The sequence below is a fragment of the Artibeus jamaicensis genome, unplaced genomic scaffold (assembly GCF_021234435.1).
Source record: "Artibeus jamaicensis isolate MK-2021 breed Jamaican fruit bat unplaced genomic scaffold, CSHL_Jam_final scaffold_1283, whole genome shotgun sequence".
Classification (NCBI taxonomy): Eukaryota; Metazoa; Chordata; class Mammalia; order Chiroptera; family Phyllostomidae; genus Artibeus; species Artibeus jamaicensis.
Genome location: NW_026522028.1, coordinates 20,574,773 through 20,592,896, shown reverse-complemented (window position 1 = coordinate 20,592,896; position 18,124 = coordinate 20,574,773). Strand labels below are relative to the sequence as shown.

General features: G+C 39.7%; 1 long non-coding RNA gene across 1 annotated transcript in view; it reads left to right on the top strand.

Moving 5' to 3' along the window:
- Positions 1–17,464, top strand: part of LOC119058385 (uncharacterized) — a 202,329-nt gene extending 184,865 nt beyond the window's left edge. The window contains exon 4 of the long non-coding RNA XR_005084240.2: positions 17,169–17,464. This is a non-coding gene — a long non-coding RNA (uncharacterized LOC119058385). The remainder of the gene's footprint in view (positions 1–17,168) is intronic.
- Positions 17,465–18,124: the final 660 nt, after the last annotated feature.

The following is an 18,124-nucleotide window of genomic DNA, read 5'->3' as shown; positions in this document are numbered from 1 at the left end:
GGACATTTGCATCATTGGCTGCATCATTAAAAGATTTGATCGAAGCAGCAGGTGGAAAATTTCAGAAAATTTTCTCTTGAGCAGAGAGCAGTGAACATTTTCCTGCATGCGGTAATTTGACGTTCTTATGGCCAACAACATGTCTTTTACTTCACGCTCAGCTGGGTCTTAAATATACTCAAATTCACATGGCATAGAATTTGATTGAAGAATTCTTCCTCCTTACTGGGAAATATATATAACCTCTTAGAAAATGACACATGGGGTTACAACATACATTATTCAAACATACATATATATGTTTTATATATAATCAAATTTGCATTTGAAATTACATGTTATAGTAGGTTTGTGTTATTGAATAGGTTTTTCTGGGTCAACTTTTTTTCAGTTTAATACTTACAAATCAGAATATTTATAATTCTATAAATACACATATACATTTGCATATATAAATAGATATAGATATACAGAAAAACACATACTGTTTTCCTTAGATGCCAGTTCTATCCCAGTACATAAATGTTGACCAAATCGCTCCAAATCCCAAATACTGAGGATTATTAATCATTGGTTATTATGGCCATTGGCATACAATACCTGCTATCTTCACAGGGCAAAGTAGATTTTGGATGCCAGAAAGAAAATTGCCAAGGATTAAAATGAAGTTAATAAAGAGCAGCATAAAGTGGAGACCAAACTGAATTGCCTTAATCCATCCTCAGCCGTTTTATGATATAGTCTGCATTATATACAGTGTTTTTTTTTTCCTTTAAAGTTCCTAATTAAAATTTTTCTATTGTTTAGAATTCAACCAGGCCCCGGACGCTGCCAGTGTTTTCTGGGGAAGATATTTCACTGTCTGTAAAACTAGTTTTACTTTTTGTAAAACAGTGTCCTGTATTCTAACACAGTCATGATCAACTGAGCTTTAAACACAAACTCGTTCCTTAGGCTCCAGTCGGAAGGTCTGAGGATGATATTAAGGCAAAACAACACACGCGCACACAAACACACAGCAGGTGATTCTAACAGGCCTCTGTGGTTCGGGGACTGGCCAATGTGGGGGCTAAAAACAACCCTTTTCCTCTCACCTTCTAAATTCTTCCAGCTGAGACAGAGTAGCCGAAGAAACATCAAAACTTCGATACATGTGCATGGGGAATTCATACAAGCATAATTCCAAAGACACAGAGGCCACTTTGTGTCTACAAGACATTTTGGACAAGGAGAAAGGGGGTGTTAGATTTCAGAAGCGAGAGGGCAGTTTACGGGTAGTAGAAGAAGAGGGGACTGCACAGGGCAGGCAAATCCTGGCCAGGTGACTCAGAAACAGTGGGACACAGTGGGTATCTGGGCAACAGGCCCCACGTGAAGCCCTCTTGTTCACCTGCTTTGCAACATCCTGAGAACTCCTTCCTGAAGCAGGTTTCTCAGTCTGAATCTTGGCCAGGAAAGTGGGCAGGGTCAAAGATTCTTCCTTAATAAACAGCTTATAAAGCTCTGCGTGGCAAAATAATATCAAAATTATAAAGGAACTTTTTGCAGTTTGTAATCAAGACTTACATTTCATCCTATCACACTGATGGGCTTGGTGTTTTGGCTGTAAGATATCTCTGTAGCTTAATATATCTCTCAGACTGGAGATCAGCACATTTTTCTGAAAAGGACCAGTCAGTAAATCTTTTAGGCTTTCAGAAATGGGCTACAGGAAATCCCTGTTGCATATCTTTTTCAAACAATCATTTAAAAATGTGGAAAACTGGTGATGGTCAAGATTTGCTGACCTCTGTCTTAAATGACTAAAATGTATATTTGCACAAAAATAAAATTGCTTACTTCTATCTAACAGCAGCAGGTCTGCTAAAAGCTGTTGTTTGTTACACATTACACTGCCAGATTGAATCTGGGCAACCAAGAAGTTGTTGAAGAGTTTTTTACCAGGCAACCATGGGGCTGTGGGGTGACTGACTTGTCCCGCTGTGCCTGGAGCTTGTTTGCTTTTTAGCACTGAAGTCCCAGGTCCCAGGAGCCCGGGATGGCTGCTCATCATCCATCTAAGACTCTGGGCCAGGTTTCTCACATGGGAAACCTAGGGTCACATTGAAAAGTTAAAAAGCTTGAAATGGAAGTGCTTTCAGGAACTTGAACATCTAAACAATAGGGCAAGGCCCCAGCTGGAAAACCTGTAAGAAAATATTTTGCAGTCTTTTTTTGGGATTAAGTTCGAATGAGCTTAATCCTGCCTTCCCGTTAACAGACCCAATCCAACAGGTTGCAGAGGAAAACACTTCTTCACAGGTGTGACAGCCGTTTTGTAGTGCACGTTTATACATCCGCTGGACATGACAAATGCTGGATGTTACAGTGAAACAGAGCCCGGCCTTATTACTCAGAAGTGACAGAGTTTATAATTACTTCCTGGGCTTGTCTGAGGAGGACACATGCCATGAAACTAGCTGTGAGCCTGACTATGGATAAGAAAGGTTACTAGTAGGGCTTGCTTTGGAAACAGCCAGGAATAAAAGCTCGAACAATTTTCTCAACATGCACTTATTATGTGCATGTCTATAATTGCTTTGGAACTTTCCACCTGCAGGCTCAAAGCTCAAAGGCTGTTTTCTCTTAGGAACTTGCCTTGACATTAGGTACACTGCCACCAGGAGAGCTTTGCTAGGACCGCATGGTTTTCCATTAGTACTTTCTAAAAACAGGAACACTTTGTGAAACATAAATGTGAATAAACAGATCAGATAGCTTGGAAGAAGACACCGCTGAGTAAAACAAAATCAAGGATATAACTTAGAACCTTTTGTAATATACCATTTCATTGTTATGAATTGATTCCAGTTCTGATCCTGTGTTTGGAACTGTGGATGTGTCTTTATGACGCATCCTATGTGGCTCATAACAGCTTCTTCTTTTCTCAGCTTTGGGTCAGCTTGACATCAAAAGCTCTTGCTTCCTTTTAAGGTGTGGCTCTGGGTAGTTCTCTCTTTCTCTAAAAGACTTTATTTACTTATTTTTAGAGAGAAGGAAGAGAAAGAAAAAGAGGGAGAGAAACAATGTGGGAGACAGACATTGATCAGTTTCCTCGTGTATGCTCACAAAATGGGAACAAACCCACAACCTAGGCATGTGCCCTGACCAGGAATCGAACTGGCAAGCTTGTTTATGGGAATGATGCCCAACCAACTGAGCCACACTGGTCAACAATCTGGGGAGTTCTCCTTTGAAACATTTCAGCAGAATCAATGATACTGAAAAATAATCATACATTTTTCTGAATGCATCTTCCTTCCCCTTCCATGGTTTACAATCAAGGGGAAAGAGGGAAGACCCATTCAGGGAGTAGCTTGATGTCTTGGTTGGACTAGAAACCCAGAGATGAATGTCCTTGCCTGAGTGGAAATACATTTGCCATTTCTGTAAGGGGAGTGGGGTGGGGCATTAGGACCTCAATACTAGGAAGGTTCGGAATGCTTCAAACGATCAGAGATGAGGAAAAGGACTCGGGGCACTTGGGTATACTGGGTGTGGCCATGGAGAGTCCAAGCAGTGGAATTTTAAGGAAGTATTGAAGTACTGCTTCACCTACTCTCTTCCCATGTATGTCAATGTGTATTACAATACAAATACAAGTGTAATATTTGTGTCAAAAGTTCTGTTCGTTCCTGCTTGCCTGCCCCCCACTTGCTCAAACCCAGATGACCAGTGACCATCAACTTCCTGTTTCACCTAGGGACATGTCAGAAAATTCTTCATCATTTTTCATTGCCTTTTATTTCCTAAAATTCCAACACCACTGGATGTCTGCAAGTTACACGTTTCTGCACTATTTTCTGAGCTAAACATGCATGCAGGAACTTCTTTCTCTTAATGGCCCATGTAAATAGATGAGGACTACCTTGATCCCTTATAAAACTTTCCACTGAACCATGGCTAAAACTGAGCGCCATCCAAACTCAGCCTTGAGGCCTGAGCCAATTTACCCTACTCTCCATGGCCCCCTGTGCCTTCCACTGCCCTCAGGCGTCTGATCCCTGGCCTAAATATTTTTTACGTGAGGGTCTATTCCATGGTTTCCTGCTGCCCTTTGCTCCTAGGTTCACTCAGGACCACAACCCCCTCTTGTTTTCATTGCCTCGTTAGACTAGTGATTAAACCAGTATCTGAATTCAAGCTCTGGTTTCTGCATTCTGCCCTCTGATGCTGGGCTGGAACTCCACAAACCTCACTGGCCCTTTGCCATCTGTCTTCTTGCTTGGCTGTACCAGGAAAGGGGTACTAGGTGCAGGTCAAGATGTGGAGGATGGAGGACAGGTCTCGTTCCCTTTTGCTTCTAGTTGCTTCCAGTAACAGCTGGGTCCAATTTCCAGTATGATTCTACAGCCCCCTAAAAGTACCAGCTCCAGACAACTAGTAGCTGCCTCCTCAGAGGCATGTGCCCAGCTCTGCAGGCGTCTTGCTCATAGCTTTTAGGTTCTGACGGCCCTAGCTTCTTCCATTTGTTCCTCAGGCCTAGGACTGGCCATTGCTTCTAGTAGCAATGACTTCTCCTGGTTACCTCAGTCTCCCTCTTCGTCTTTCACTCATCTGATGCCTATTTATCTGAGGATATGAAATTTCTGTTAAAATAACTGATGTGTTTCCTTCCTTTTCAACTGTGTCTTGACAGAGACCCTTCTGTGTGAGCTGCTAAGCTTCTGATTCCTCAAACATGCCCCATATTGATAGAAAGGAGCCTGGAAATACCCCTTCTATCTTATCTAGAGTTTACCGTCCCCTCAGTGGGATCTTTGTGCATATTTAAAGTGGTCTCCAAAGGGGGTCCTTTCGGTATCCTGTCTTTGCCACCCCTTCCCCCCACATTCCTATGGCACCTTTGTGACCCCTGCATGAATTGGCTGCACACCAAGGGTTCTACCCAAGGGTCCCCTTTGATCTTTGCTCAGAAAAATCAGCCTGCCTGATTCTGTCCCGTCGGGATGACCTATTTCTTACTCGGGGTCAGTCTGCTTTCCATTCTCATGATTTAGGAGAGAGTTGGCTCCTTCCCAGAGAGCCACACACTAGCTGATCAGAGGACTTCTAGATAAGATTCCTCATTTTAGCCCCATGAATCACTTCTTAGAGACACTTATATCCTGAAAGATAAAGCACATCTTAAATTTTTTCTATCATCTATTCCGACCTTTCATTTTAGGCAGGATCTATACATTCTATATTTTTTAAATGACAACTATGGGCAAATAAAAAAATGGGGGTAAGCAAAGGATTCACAGAATACTAATGTTCAAAGAAAATCCTACAAAACATATTTATTTTGATCTTTAACATGGGTCTATATATCTTTAAGCCATGGGTTTGCAATCTCAACAGATGCCAGGTTGGAGAACATGTGAATTTTATGGAAGAGCACTAAAGCAATTTTCTATAATTATTCAACAGCTGTCATTCCTGAAAACTGTAATTGCAGTAAAATACAATGTTCCCAAATCATGATGACGGGAGGCAACGTTCTGTGATCTGGGGCATGCAATGCCAGTGAGGAATGCAGTGTATAATCTGAATATCTCAAACATAAAATAAAAATACTGTTAGGGCATATGAGGCCAATCTTGCCCAATTATTCAAAATTGCTTACAATGTTTTGGTTCCTCAAGCCTCAGTGGTCACATTTAGATGTGATTTCACTGAATCCTCTGTGTATTCTAATTTTGATATTTGATTATTGATATTGATATTTGATGGCTATTTATGGTGGTGATATTCTCACCACTATAAAATAACCATGCTTAACAGCATTTACAAAAACACTTTCAACAATAAACTTGTTCGTTTCCCCATAAATGTAAAAGAGCGGCCAGAGTTGAAAAACAGGGGTGGTTCTCTGGAGCTGTGCTTCAATGTCCTCATTCCATTCACTATGTTAGTACCACAGTTATCTGTTAGTTTTCTATTGCTACAGAACAAACTACCCCCAAATCATAGTAGTTTAAACCAGCAGACATTTATTATCTCACCATTCCAGTGGATCAGGAATTTGAGAGCAACTTAGCTGGGGGTTGGCTCATGGACTCTCATGAGGCTGCATCAAGCTGTTCACCAGGGCCACAGTCATTTGTACATTTGACTGCAGTTGGAGGTTCAGCTTTCAGGTTCACCTATATGGTTATTAATTTGTCTCACTGCCTAGTGGGCTGTTGGTCAGAGGCTTTAGGTCCTCTTTAGGCCTAGTCAAATCAGTCAGTTTGCTTCCCTTACAACCTGCAATCGTTGAGACCATTCTTTCAATTTCTTTGCCTTTATACTCACAAGCAGGGTTACTGGAACATATAATGATTCTATATTTAATTTTTTGAGAAACTGTCATATTAGTTTTCATAGTGGTGGTACCATTTTACATTCTCATCAACAGTGTACATGGGTTACAATTACTCTATATCCTCACCAATACTTATTTCTGTTTTTGTTTTTACATTAGCTGTCATAATGAGTATGAGACGGTACCCTATTGTGGTTTTGCATTTCCCCAATGATTAGTGATGTTGAGCATCTTTTCATATGCTTGTTGACCATCTGTATGTCTCTTTTGGAGAAATGTCTGTTCAAGCCTTTTGGCTGTTTTTTAGTCGTTTCATTTGTTTTTGTTATTGAGTTGTTGGAGCTCTTTAAATACTGTGATTATTTACCCCCTATCAGATATATGATTTGCAAATATTTCTCCCATTTCATAAGTTATCTTTTTACTCTGTTGATTGTGTCCTTTGAAGCACAAATGTTTTTAAGTTTTATGCAGTCCCATTTGTCTATTATTACTTTTGTTTCCTGTACTTTTGGTGTCATGTCCAAGAAATCCAAAATCATGAACCATTTCCCTTATGTTTTCTTCTGGGAGTTTTATAGTTGGGAGTTTCCTCTGGGAGTTTTGGGTCTGAAGTTTAGGTTTTTAATCCATTTTCAGTTAATTTTTGTATATGATGTAAGGTAATGGTTCGACTTCATTCTTTTGCATGTGACAATCCAGTTTTCCCAACCATTCATTGAAAAGACTGTTCTTTACTCATCAATTGGTCTTAGCAACCATGTCAAAGATCATTTGACTATATATGTGAGGGTTTATTTCTGGGCTCTCTATTCTATTCCATTGGTCTGCAGCAGTGATTTTTAATTAGTGCACCACAAAAAATTTTAAAACATGCAATACCTGACTATTTAGTCAGCGGCACTGACCTCTTTTCATTAAGATTGTCAAATAAAAAAATGACAACAGCCAACACAACAATAGCTGTCCAGTATGAATGAATCAAAATTATACCTATTTTTAGTCAGATTGGCAAAAATATACATATTTTTGGTGTGCCATATAATTTTAGTAATTACTTTATGGGTTCTGTGAGATAAAAAAGGTTGAAAATCACTGACCTCTAGGTCTGGCTTTATTCCAGTACCACACCGTCTTGATTACTATAGCTTTAAAATATGTTTTAAAATTATAAACTGTGAGACCTCCAACTTTATTCTTCTTTTCAAGATTGTTTTGACTATTCATGGTCCCTTGAGATTCCACATAAATCTTAAGAGGGATTTTTCTATTTCTTAAAAAAGTACCATTGAGATTTTGGTGGGGCTTGTATTGAATTTATAGATCACTTTAGACAGTGTTGATATATTAATTATATTAATTGTTCTAATCCATACACACAGAACTCTTTCCATCTATTTGTATCTTTCATTTCTTTCAGCAATTTTTAAAAGTTTTCTTGTATAAGTCTTTCTCCTCCATTGTTAAATTTATTCCTACATATTTTATTAGTTTGATGCTATTGTAAATAAAATTCTTCCCTTAATTTCCTTTTCAGATTGAGCATTGTCAATATATAGAAACACAATTGATTTTAGTGTGTTGATTGTATATCCTGCAACTTTGTTGGATTATTTAAATAGTTCTACATTTTTGTGTGTTAAATCTTTAGAGTTTTTTTCATATAAGATCATGTCATCCACAAATAGAGACAATTTAACTTTTTCCTTTATAATTTTGATGCCTTTAATTCTTTTTCTTACCTAATTGCTCTGGCTAGGACTTTTAATATTATATTTAATAAGATTGGTAAGAGCAGGTACATTTATTTATGATCTTACAGAAAAAGTTTTAAATCTTTCACTATTGAGTATGATGTTATCTGTGGAATTTTTATTTATTTATTTATTTATTTATTTATTTAAATTAATTTTATTTAGTTAATTTCAAGTACAGTTTTTTGTCTATTTTTCCCATCCCAGCCTCCCCTGCCCCTTGCTCCCCACCTCCCTCCCATTTCCACCCCCCTTAGTTCTTGTCCCTGTGTCCTTCCTATTTGTTCCTCCAAATCCCTCCCCCTTTTTCCCCTTAACTTCCCTTCCTTTTGGTCACTATCCCCTTGTTCTCTATTTCAGTGTCTTTTTTTTTCTGCTTGCTTGTTTGTTTTGTTGTTTAGCTTCCTGTTAAAGGTGAGATCATATGGTATTTGTCTTTCAGCACCTGACCTATTTCACTCAGCATAATGCTTTCCAGTTCCATCCATGTTGTTGCAAAGGGTAGTAGCTCCTTCTTTCTCTCTGCTGCATAGAATTCCATTGTGTATATGTACCACAATTTTTTGATCCATTCATTTACTGATGGGCACCTAGGTTGTGTGGAATTTTTAAATATGGCTTTTATTATGTGGAGATAGGTTGGTTCTCTTCCTCGTATGTTGATTGTTTTTATCATGGAAAGATGTTGAATCTCGTCAAATGCTTTTCTGAATCAGTTGAGATGGTCATGTGATTTCTGTCTTGCATTCTGTTAAGTGTCATATTACATTGGTTAAATTTTATGTTGAACCACTCTCACATTCCAGAAATAAATCCCCATTGGTCATGGTATATAATCCTTTTAATGTCCTGTTGAATTAGGTCTGCTAGTATTTGTTAAAGATTTTTTAGCATGACCTCATCTTAAACTAATTACATCTGCAATGATCCCATTTCTAAATAATGTCCCATTCTGAAGTACTGTGAGTTAGGACTCCAATATCTCAATCCCCTGTGATTTCCACCAAAAGTGCCCACATACTTTATTTATTTTGAGTTCTACAGTTCCCGAGAATTGCTTTTTATTGTTTACAGAGGTCCCTTGAATGCAAACCATTTGTATCATTTCCTTGAGCCCCAGTTTTGTACAGTGAGTTTATTTCTAATTCAAAAAAATAAAGAAAATAAATGATTGGTATGTAGGTCAGTCCACAGTTCTGTCTTGGTTAGAAAACAAAGGATCAGGACCCAGCTAGAACTTGCATAATTCAATTATCCTTAATATGACCTCCATAGAGATGCTCATGTGCATTTCATCTCACTCCTTCCTTGTGACCTAGAGATCATGAATCTCCCAAGATCTGGCTTGAGGCTAGGTAAAAAGTTCAAATTTATTATGTCTTGGTTAAATCTGATTTGAGGCTTTTGAGAATCTTATTCTGACTTCACTAAACCAGCTTGCTTTCTCTATACAGGCATGGGTTGTTTAAAAATGGACTTCATATGGTGATTTAAAAGAATGTATTTTTCTCCCAGCTACATAATTACTGCAAGATTTTAAGCATATTGTTGAAACTTTAGTACATAATTTCTCAAAACATTCAAGGAATACACAGGGTCTTAGGTTGCTTTGTGGCACCTTTCTCTTTAGGAAGTCTCCCAGGTGCTCTGACCTCTCCGTCCCGACACCCTGGAGCTCCAGCCAGTTTGCTACAGCTTTAAGACCATTCTCATGCACCTCACTGATTGAGCAGGTTGAGAATACATTTCTCAGTGTGGGGCCACTTTTTATATTTAAAATTAAAATTGCAGCACAGCTCCATGGTTAGAAAAGTAGCATTTTAAACTAAGGTGACATTAAGTCACACATAATACAGATGAATCACATTATGGTGTTTGCTATGCTTAACAGACAGAGCAAGATGCTTCTGAGAAATTAGGCATTGGCTCCTAGCATCTGTCCATATAAATCTATGTCTTCAAAAATGTTCATATCAACCTTCTTTTTGGTGATTAGGAAGTAACAAGATGAATTTCACCCAATCAAATATCAGATTTTCTTATGACTCAGGAAGATTATAATGTCTATTTTAAAAGGACTTCTTAGGACTGACTGGTGTAGCTCAGTGGCTTGAGCTCCAGCCTGTAAAATGAAAGGTTGCTGGTTCAATTCCCAGTCAGGGCACATGCCTGGGTTGCGGGCTGGTTCCCTAGATGGGAGTGTTTGACATGCAACCACACATTGATGTTTTTCTTGCAAATGATTCTTTTCTCCCTCTCTTTCTCCTTTCCCCTGTCTCCAAAATTAAAAAGATAAAATTATCAGTGATCTTGAGAACCTTAAGCAAGTGATGAAAAAAAGCAAGAATAATTATTTTAAAAAAAGGAACTTCTTATTTCCAGCATTTCGTCCAGGGGGGTACTAGAACCAGCTCACACTGTCCCATAAGAGCTTATGGTTAAAATTCAGGAATTTTGTGAGCTGACTGACATCATGCTGGTCTCTTGGAATTGGCCACAGTGCAAGTATTTACAGTACAGGAATCAGCAAATGCTACAAATCAGGGCTTTTACCAAGCCACCATTGATTTTGTCCCTCTTTAATAAAACTCACAACTAAGCAACTTTATGCCTGAAATCCCTACCATGTCCTTCTCAAGAGGCAGACCCTTCCCCCAAGCATATTGTTTCCCCCATGGAATTTATAAGCTACATCAGAAGAGGGAATGAAAGGAGTGTAACGTTAACCATGAGGGGAGTAGGAATCCACTAAGGGAGAGAAAAGAATGGGCACACATTTGACAGAGACCTCAGGAAAATGTTGGACTTTGGGTTAGGCCTTGCAGGACAGGCAGGGAAGGAACATGGGCAGTCAAGCAGACAGAAAATCATAGAACACAAGCAGTAGTTGGCCCTGGCTGGTGTGGCTCAGTGGATTGAGTGCCGGCCTACATCCAAAGGGTCTTCGGTTCGATTCCCAGTCAGGGCAAATGCCTGGGTTGCGGGCCTTGTAAACACACATTGATGTTTCTCTCCCTCTCTTTCTCCCTCCCTTGCCCTCTGTAAAAAGAAAGAAAGAGAGAGAGAGAGAGAGAGAGAGAGAGAGAGAGAGAGAGAGAGAGAAAAGAAAGAAAGAAAGAAAGAAAGAAAGAAAGAAAGAAAGAAAGAAAGAAAGAAAGAAAGAAAGAAAGAAAGAAAGAAAGAAAGAAAGAAAGTCTTTTCAAAAGAGAAGCTGTAGTCAGACCGAATAAACATAAATGAGAGAGTGCCCTGATGTGGGGAGAACTTGCAACTGTGTGACGCCTTTCTCATCCATCACCCCAGCCTGATCTTCAACCCCAGCCACTAGGACAACTGAAGCCCAGAGGATTTGTGCAACACACCTGTATGAGCCTGTGTTTGGGACAAATTAAAAAAAAGTCTTTTATCCCTTCTTCCACCTTCTTCCCACTGTACCATGTTGACTCTGCTTGGCTACATTTTAAAGCATGTAACACAAAAAAAGTAGCAACAAAAAATTGTAAACAAGTAATGTATTTAACACAACTGTGTTTACTTTAAATGTGCAGATAGGATGTCCCAGGTGGCTTTAAATAATGCTGAAGTCTCACTTCTAAGCATAATTGCTTTCAAGAGTTCAGATACAATTTCTCTGCAAGGCATCCAGCATACCCAAGCCCACAGCTTTATTGAATTCAACCCTAACTCTTGACAGGAAACAGAATTATAACCAGAGCCCAATTTCTAAGAAAAAGAAAACAGAACAAGTAAAAAAAATGTTGCTATCTGAACTCTGAGAGCTGGATTCTTAGGTCCCCTGAGAGTTAACTTTTCTAAAAGAAATATTTTTGTTCTCTCTATACCATACGCCAACTCTCAAAAAAGGATAAACAAGAATTGAACTTTTGAGTCTACAACTTTCCAGTAACCTGAATCTCACACACATAGTGTTGAGTGAAAGAAGCCAGACGCAAATGCAATACTTGCTTTCATTTCTGTACAGTGTGAAAACCCCGGCAAAGCGAATCTGTGCTGTTGGAAGTCAGCCTCGTGGCTACCCTTGGTGGGGCAGGGGACATAGTGATGGGAAGGGGTCCCATATGGGGAAGGGAGCTTCTGGAATGTAGATAAGACTTACTTTCCCCCATCTGGGTGCTGTTTACGCAGGTATGTTCACTTTGTAAAAATCATCGAGCTTCTACACATACCTTGCACATTTTTCTTGATCTCTATTACATGTTATACTTTAATCAAAAGGTACTTAAATATTTCCTGCATCCTTAAAAAGGATAGAGCCAGGATTACAATGCTTTAAGAGACAGAGAATGTTTGATGTTGGAAAAATGCTTGATGATAAGAGGGTGAATTTTGGAAGTCTGGCTCTGGCAGATGCTGGGGCGGAACAGTCTTGACCTCTGCAAGGGAAAAGGGTCATGTAAACAGGCACATGGGGACATTCCAGCCTTCTGAACGGGTGCCAGAATGTTCTGAAGGATACTCAAGAGGATTAGAGAAGCACTGGGAGGCCTGAGATGGCATAGAATGCATAATTTTATAATATAGTTCATAATATCAGAATATGGCCCAGTCTAGAGTCACTTTCTCATAATATAGCTTAGTGGTTGTATCTTGAGATCTTAATTCAGAAGGAAATGATTTCAGATAAAGGTGGTAAAGATTGTGTGCCTATAGCCAAAGTAAAATATTTTATTTTTAGTCACTCAGTGAATAGGATACTATTTATTTAAATTCTCACACGAGGATATGTTTATTGATTTTAGAGAGAGAGGAAGGGAGGAGAGAAGTGGGGGAGAAAAACATCATTGTCAGAGCCATTTCCATTCAGTGCTTGGGGCAGAAGACAGTTTGAGTGGGTTTATGGAGGGGGAGATGAAAAAGTGGAGAAAGTGGAAGTTAGCTCTGGGCCCCGAAATACACATGTTACCTGCTGGAGTATTGGGTTTTCATAGTTGGAGTTTCCATGGGCAGGTCACATATGTAAATTCAATGATTAATGTGCCCAGATGTATTTATTCCATGCTATAATGTCACAAGGCATACATTCTTCAGGGCTGCCCATGCTTTAAACAGGAAATTCCAATTAATTCCCAGCCTGAAATTAGAATCCCGGCAGAGCTGTAGCAGCATGTGAGCAAAGAGAAATACCAGCATCCCGAAGATGCTGAGGTTTGCTGTCAGTCACCAGGATGCTGTATTCTCACCCTTTCCTGCCCTCCCTGGAAAGTATCTGGTTCCCGCAAGTCAGAGCGGTATTTTTGTGTACAGAACGAGAAGACTGCTTTATTGGCTCTAGCCCCTAATGGTTACGTGATTGTACTTTTTATTCATGAAACACAATGGGAGCGACTGTGTAAACACATTACTTGTCATCACCAAAAGTCATTACAACACAGCTTCTTGCTGACTGCCCAGCTAAGTATCTAGATTACCTACTCTGCCAAGGAGGGGAGAAAACTTGGACCCCAGGAAAAACAGGGAAGAGATTGGCTATCAAGATAACAGTGTTTAGCCCTGGCTGGTGTGGCTCAGTGGACTGAGTGCCGGCCTGTGGACTGAAAAGTTGCCAGTTCGATCCACAGTCAGGACGCGTGCCTGGGTTAAGGGTCAGGTCCACGGTTGGGGCGTGTGAGGGACAAGCACACATGGATGTTTCTCTCCCTCTCTAAAAATAAAGAAATAAAATACTTTTTTAAAAACAATGTTTATAGGAACTTTTATTTGTAATTAAAATTCTTTTAAAATGTGGGAAGGACAATTAAAATGCATGCACAATTCCAGTATCTCAACAACATAATGATTTTCGTTTGGTTGGAGTTCTTTCAAACTTTTCTCCATATGGACATATTATTTCTAAGTTCATTAAAGTATGCATTTTACATTTTTATCATAAACTTTTACTAACTGTTACATCCCACTGTACTTATACATTATATGTTTATTTATTCGTTTCCTTACTATTGGATGCAAATGCTAGTTTTAAAGAAATGATTAACTGCTGTAAATGTCTTCATATGTATGGATTTTTCTCCTTTTGAATTTTTGTGTTGCCTCCATTTCAAGATGCAGATTTTTCTTCTTTTAATATTGTTGAATGAACTCACAAAGAGTCTGGAGGCTTTGCTAAAAATAAATGATAGAGATTTATGTAAGGCTCTTGGAGTTTGCAAACAGGGACCACGGCTGGGCCAAAACCCAGAGGTATTCCAAAGAAGAAAGGGAAGTTAAAAGATCCCACAGTACACAGTACATTTTTGGGAAAGGTCGGCCATGCACTCTTCGCCCTGGGATTGGTCCAGGAGGGTCATCAGTCAGGTGTTGGGCGCCAGGAGGTCTGGTCAGTGCTGCGGGCTGGAGCGTGCAGGTCAGGCGCATGAGCACGTGAGCCCTTGAGATGGGCGGGGCAGTGAGTAGGGCCGCCTGGAGGTGCAGATGTATGTACGTCCGGGCACTGGTGCAGAGCTGGAAGGTTCAAAGTGTGGGCTCCCAGGCCAGTTAGAGAAGAGTGGGGTCTTTGCTCATGCATCAGCCTTCATTGTGGTAACCACTTTAGCAGCTTGGTGAAACTGACTCCATTGTACACATTCCTGGTCCTCGCTGGATTAGGGCCGTGCTGATATTCTCTAGCTGCGCGATTTTACTGAGTCATTTCACTTTCTTTATCTGTACAGCTCGGGTTCTCAATTCTACCTTAGAAGGCTGCTAAGGATTAAATGAATTAAAAAGGGAAGGTTTTGTGTAACCTATCTTCACTCTTTCCTCAATATATACCAGGCTACATTTTAGTATTGAGATAAATAACAGTATTTGTTTTTTCCCTTTTTTAAAAAGATTTTCTTTACTTTGGGAGGGGACGGGAAGGAGAAAGGGAGAGAAACATCAATGTGTGGTTGCCTCTCAAGCGCCCCCTACTGGCAACCTGGCCCACAACCCCGGGCATGTGGCCTGACTGAGAATCAAATTCACCACCCTTTGGTACACAGGCCAGTGTTCAGTCCACTGAGCCACACCAGCCAGGGCTGTTTCTTCCCTTTAAAAAGTTATTAAATTGATGTTGCATCTTTAAATTCATACTCTATTAGAATTGGAGAATTACAATAATTCTATGATATAAATTCAGAATAGGGGGTTTACTGAGCCAAAGTGGGTTTATGATACTTGATATGTATATCAAAAGGTCTTCTAAAAGGATTTTTGCCCACAATATCAGGAATATGAGGGGAGGGACCCCCCAAAATACCCAGAACTATCTTCTGGACGGCATGCCCTTTGTACTACAGGCTTCCACCACTAGGTAAATGTTCTAGGAACCCATCTGTATCAGTGTGCCAACTGGCATTGTTGTGAGAGTCTATATTCAACCTCAGTGAATATTTTTGAAGACTCTTTAAACACATTTGCCTATTTCATGATGGATGATTTATGAGTGTACCTACCTACAATGAGCTCAGTGTTCAGCAGTTTTTCTTTATATGTTTATTGGTTTTAGAGAGAGAGGAATGGTGGTGGGGTGGGGGAGAGGGAGAGAGAGAAACATCACTGTGAGAGTCATTTCCATTCAGTGGTTGGGGCAGAACCCCACCTCCCTATTCACCCATTCTCTCCCTGAGCGACGTTTTTTTTGTTTCCCTGGATAAAAAAGTTCTCAAAGGGAAACATTTTGCTGATGTGGAAAAGTTGAAACAAAAAGCAGAAGCATCAAAGGCATCAAAATCAATGAGTTCAAAATCTGTTTTGAGCAGTGGAAAAAGCATCTTGATAGGTGTAGTACATTAAATGGAGGGTACTTTTAAGGTGACCAAAGTTTAAACATGTAAGAATGAATACACAATTTTTAATAAATAAATTCTGGGTTTTCTGGGTCCCCCATCATATATGTATATATACACATATGTACACATGTGTATAAATATTTGCTAGGCCTGGTAATATTTAATTATTGGGATTTTAAGAAGCAAATTCACAAATTTTGGACACATTGAAACTATGTAAATCTCTGGTCAGTATTCATATTATGTTAAGTAATTTGTAATAAAAGTGTTAATTTTTTTCATTAAGAATAAAAATTTGGAAACATATTATATTTTAAGGCATATGTAGAACAAACTGACACATTCCTTCATCCTCAAAAGGCATATCAAATTCATAAAAAAGCCAGACTGAGTGTCATTATTCAGTAGTGTCTCTCCCTGTTTATTTATTACTTTATTCATTAGTACATTCTGCTAAATGCCTAAAGGAAAAGCCCTGATGTGTAATATTTGCCAATTTCTGTAGTGCAAATACTCCCACCATGGCCAATGTCAAGGCCACTAAACATTGACTTGCCAAAAGATGCCAATGATCACCTATCATTTGGATGGTAAGGGCTGGATTGAACATTCTAAAGCATTCTACTGCCAGTGAGTAGGAGTCAACAGAATATCCAGGGAAGTTCAACTGCTTAGAATGTTCACATTATAAAGGAGCCAGCAGGGACTGAGGCTATTGAGACAGGTAGGAGTCAGAGCATGAAGAGCCTTGAATGTCTATTCAAGACATTGAGTAACCATAGATTTTGACAGATGTTCAGGTAAGAGATGCTAGTGGCTCCCACCATTGTGGTGGCCTTGGAATTTTGAAGGAATCCAAAAAAGAGATGACAGTGTCCCTAAGAGACCATGGTAGTGCCCATGCATTTGGTAGATATGGAGTGAAAAGCTGGCAGAGACCCTAACCATGATTATTTCCATGGGATTTTGTATCCAGGTAAGAAATGAGAATGTTTATACTTAGATGGTAAACATAGAATATTGAAGTTATACAGGTAAGAAATGCTGATCGGTCTAACCATGGATTGACCACCATATTTTTGTTGATATCCAGTTAAGAGGTGATGGTGGCCTTAAGTACAGAACTGAAATTGGGATTTCTCAGGTTGACAGGTTAGAAGCTGATGGTGTCCCTTACCACACTAGTGAACAAGGCATTTTGTGGTATTCCAGGAATGACGGTGAACCTAACCACAAAAACAACCATGGGATTGTTCAGGGGTCCTATAGAGAGACAGTGTTGTTCTTAACCATGAAAATGATGTTGGGATCTTGCAGGTACACAGTCAAGAGATGATGGTGATCCTGAAGTGGGAAGCTTTGGAAGACCTTTGTTCACCCAAAACCCCAGGTGCCCTGGGAGAGTGATAAGGCCGTCTGGGAAAAGCAAACAGCAGGATAGTCTCAAGGACTGGGGCTAGCACCCCTGCAGGTAGAACTAATTTTCACATTTAGCCTTTGTGCTCTGCTTCTGCCCTGTAGCTAGAACTAATTTCCGAATTCCGCTTCTGTATCCCGCTTTGCTACATAGACAGGAAGACCCCTAGGCTATATAAACCCCCAAAAATCCTTTGTTCGGGGCTCAGAATTTGGAGATTGACTCTTCTGGGCCAGTGCACATTAATAAACCTCGTACTCCAGAATCCCTCGGTGTCTGGTTGCTTCATTTTCCTATAACAATCCTAACCACAGTGGTCAAGAGAGATTTTTAAGGTAACCAGGTAAGACATGATGTGTAACTAACAATGGTAATACCAACATATTTTATAGTTACCTAGGTTATAGATGATGTGTCCCTAACAATGGCATTTATCTGGGTAATTTTTACTAAACCTAGTAGAGACCACAGGCTTCTGGAGATACCCAGGTAAAGATGATGTGTCACAAACCACTATGGTGACCAAGATACTTCACAAGTATCTAGTCAAAGACTGATGGTGAACCCAAAGTGCATATGAAACTGGGGGTGGGGGTATTGTGGTCTCTTGGCTGATACCCTTGGGGGGGAAAGACATTTAACAAGAGAAAAACAGGCAATTGTAAATACATTAAATTTTAACTCCGTGAAATTTTAATTGTGTTAATTAGCATAACCATGTATATATAAGGGAACCCCACAAAAATATGAGACTCAAAAAGGCAGCCTGGCAATTGAGGCTTATGTTCCATCCCAAGCTAAAGAAAGGAAGAGAGGTCTGGGACTTCAAAGGGAAGGAAGGCAATTCTCAGGAAGG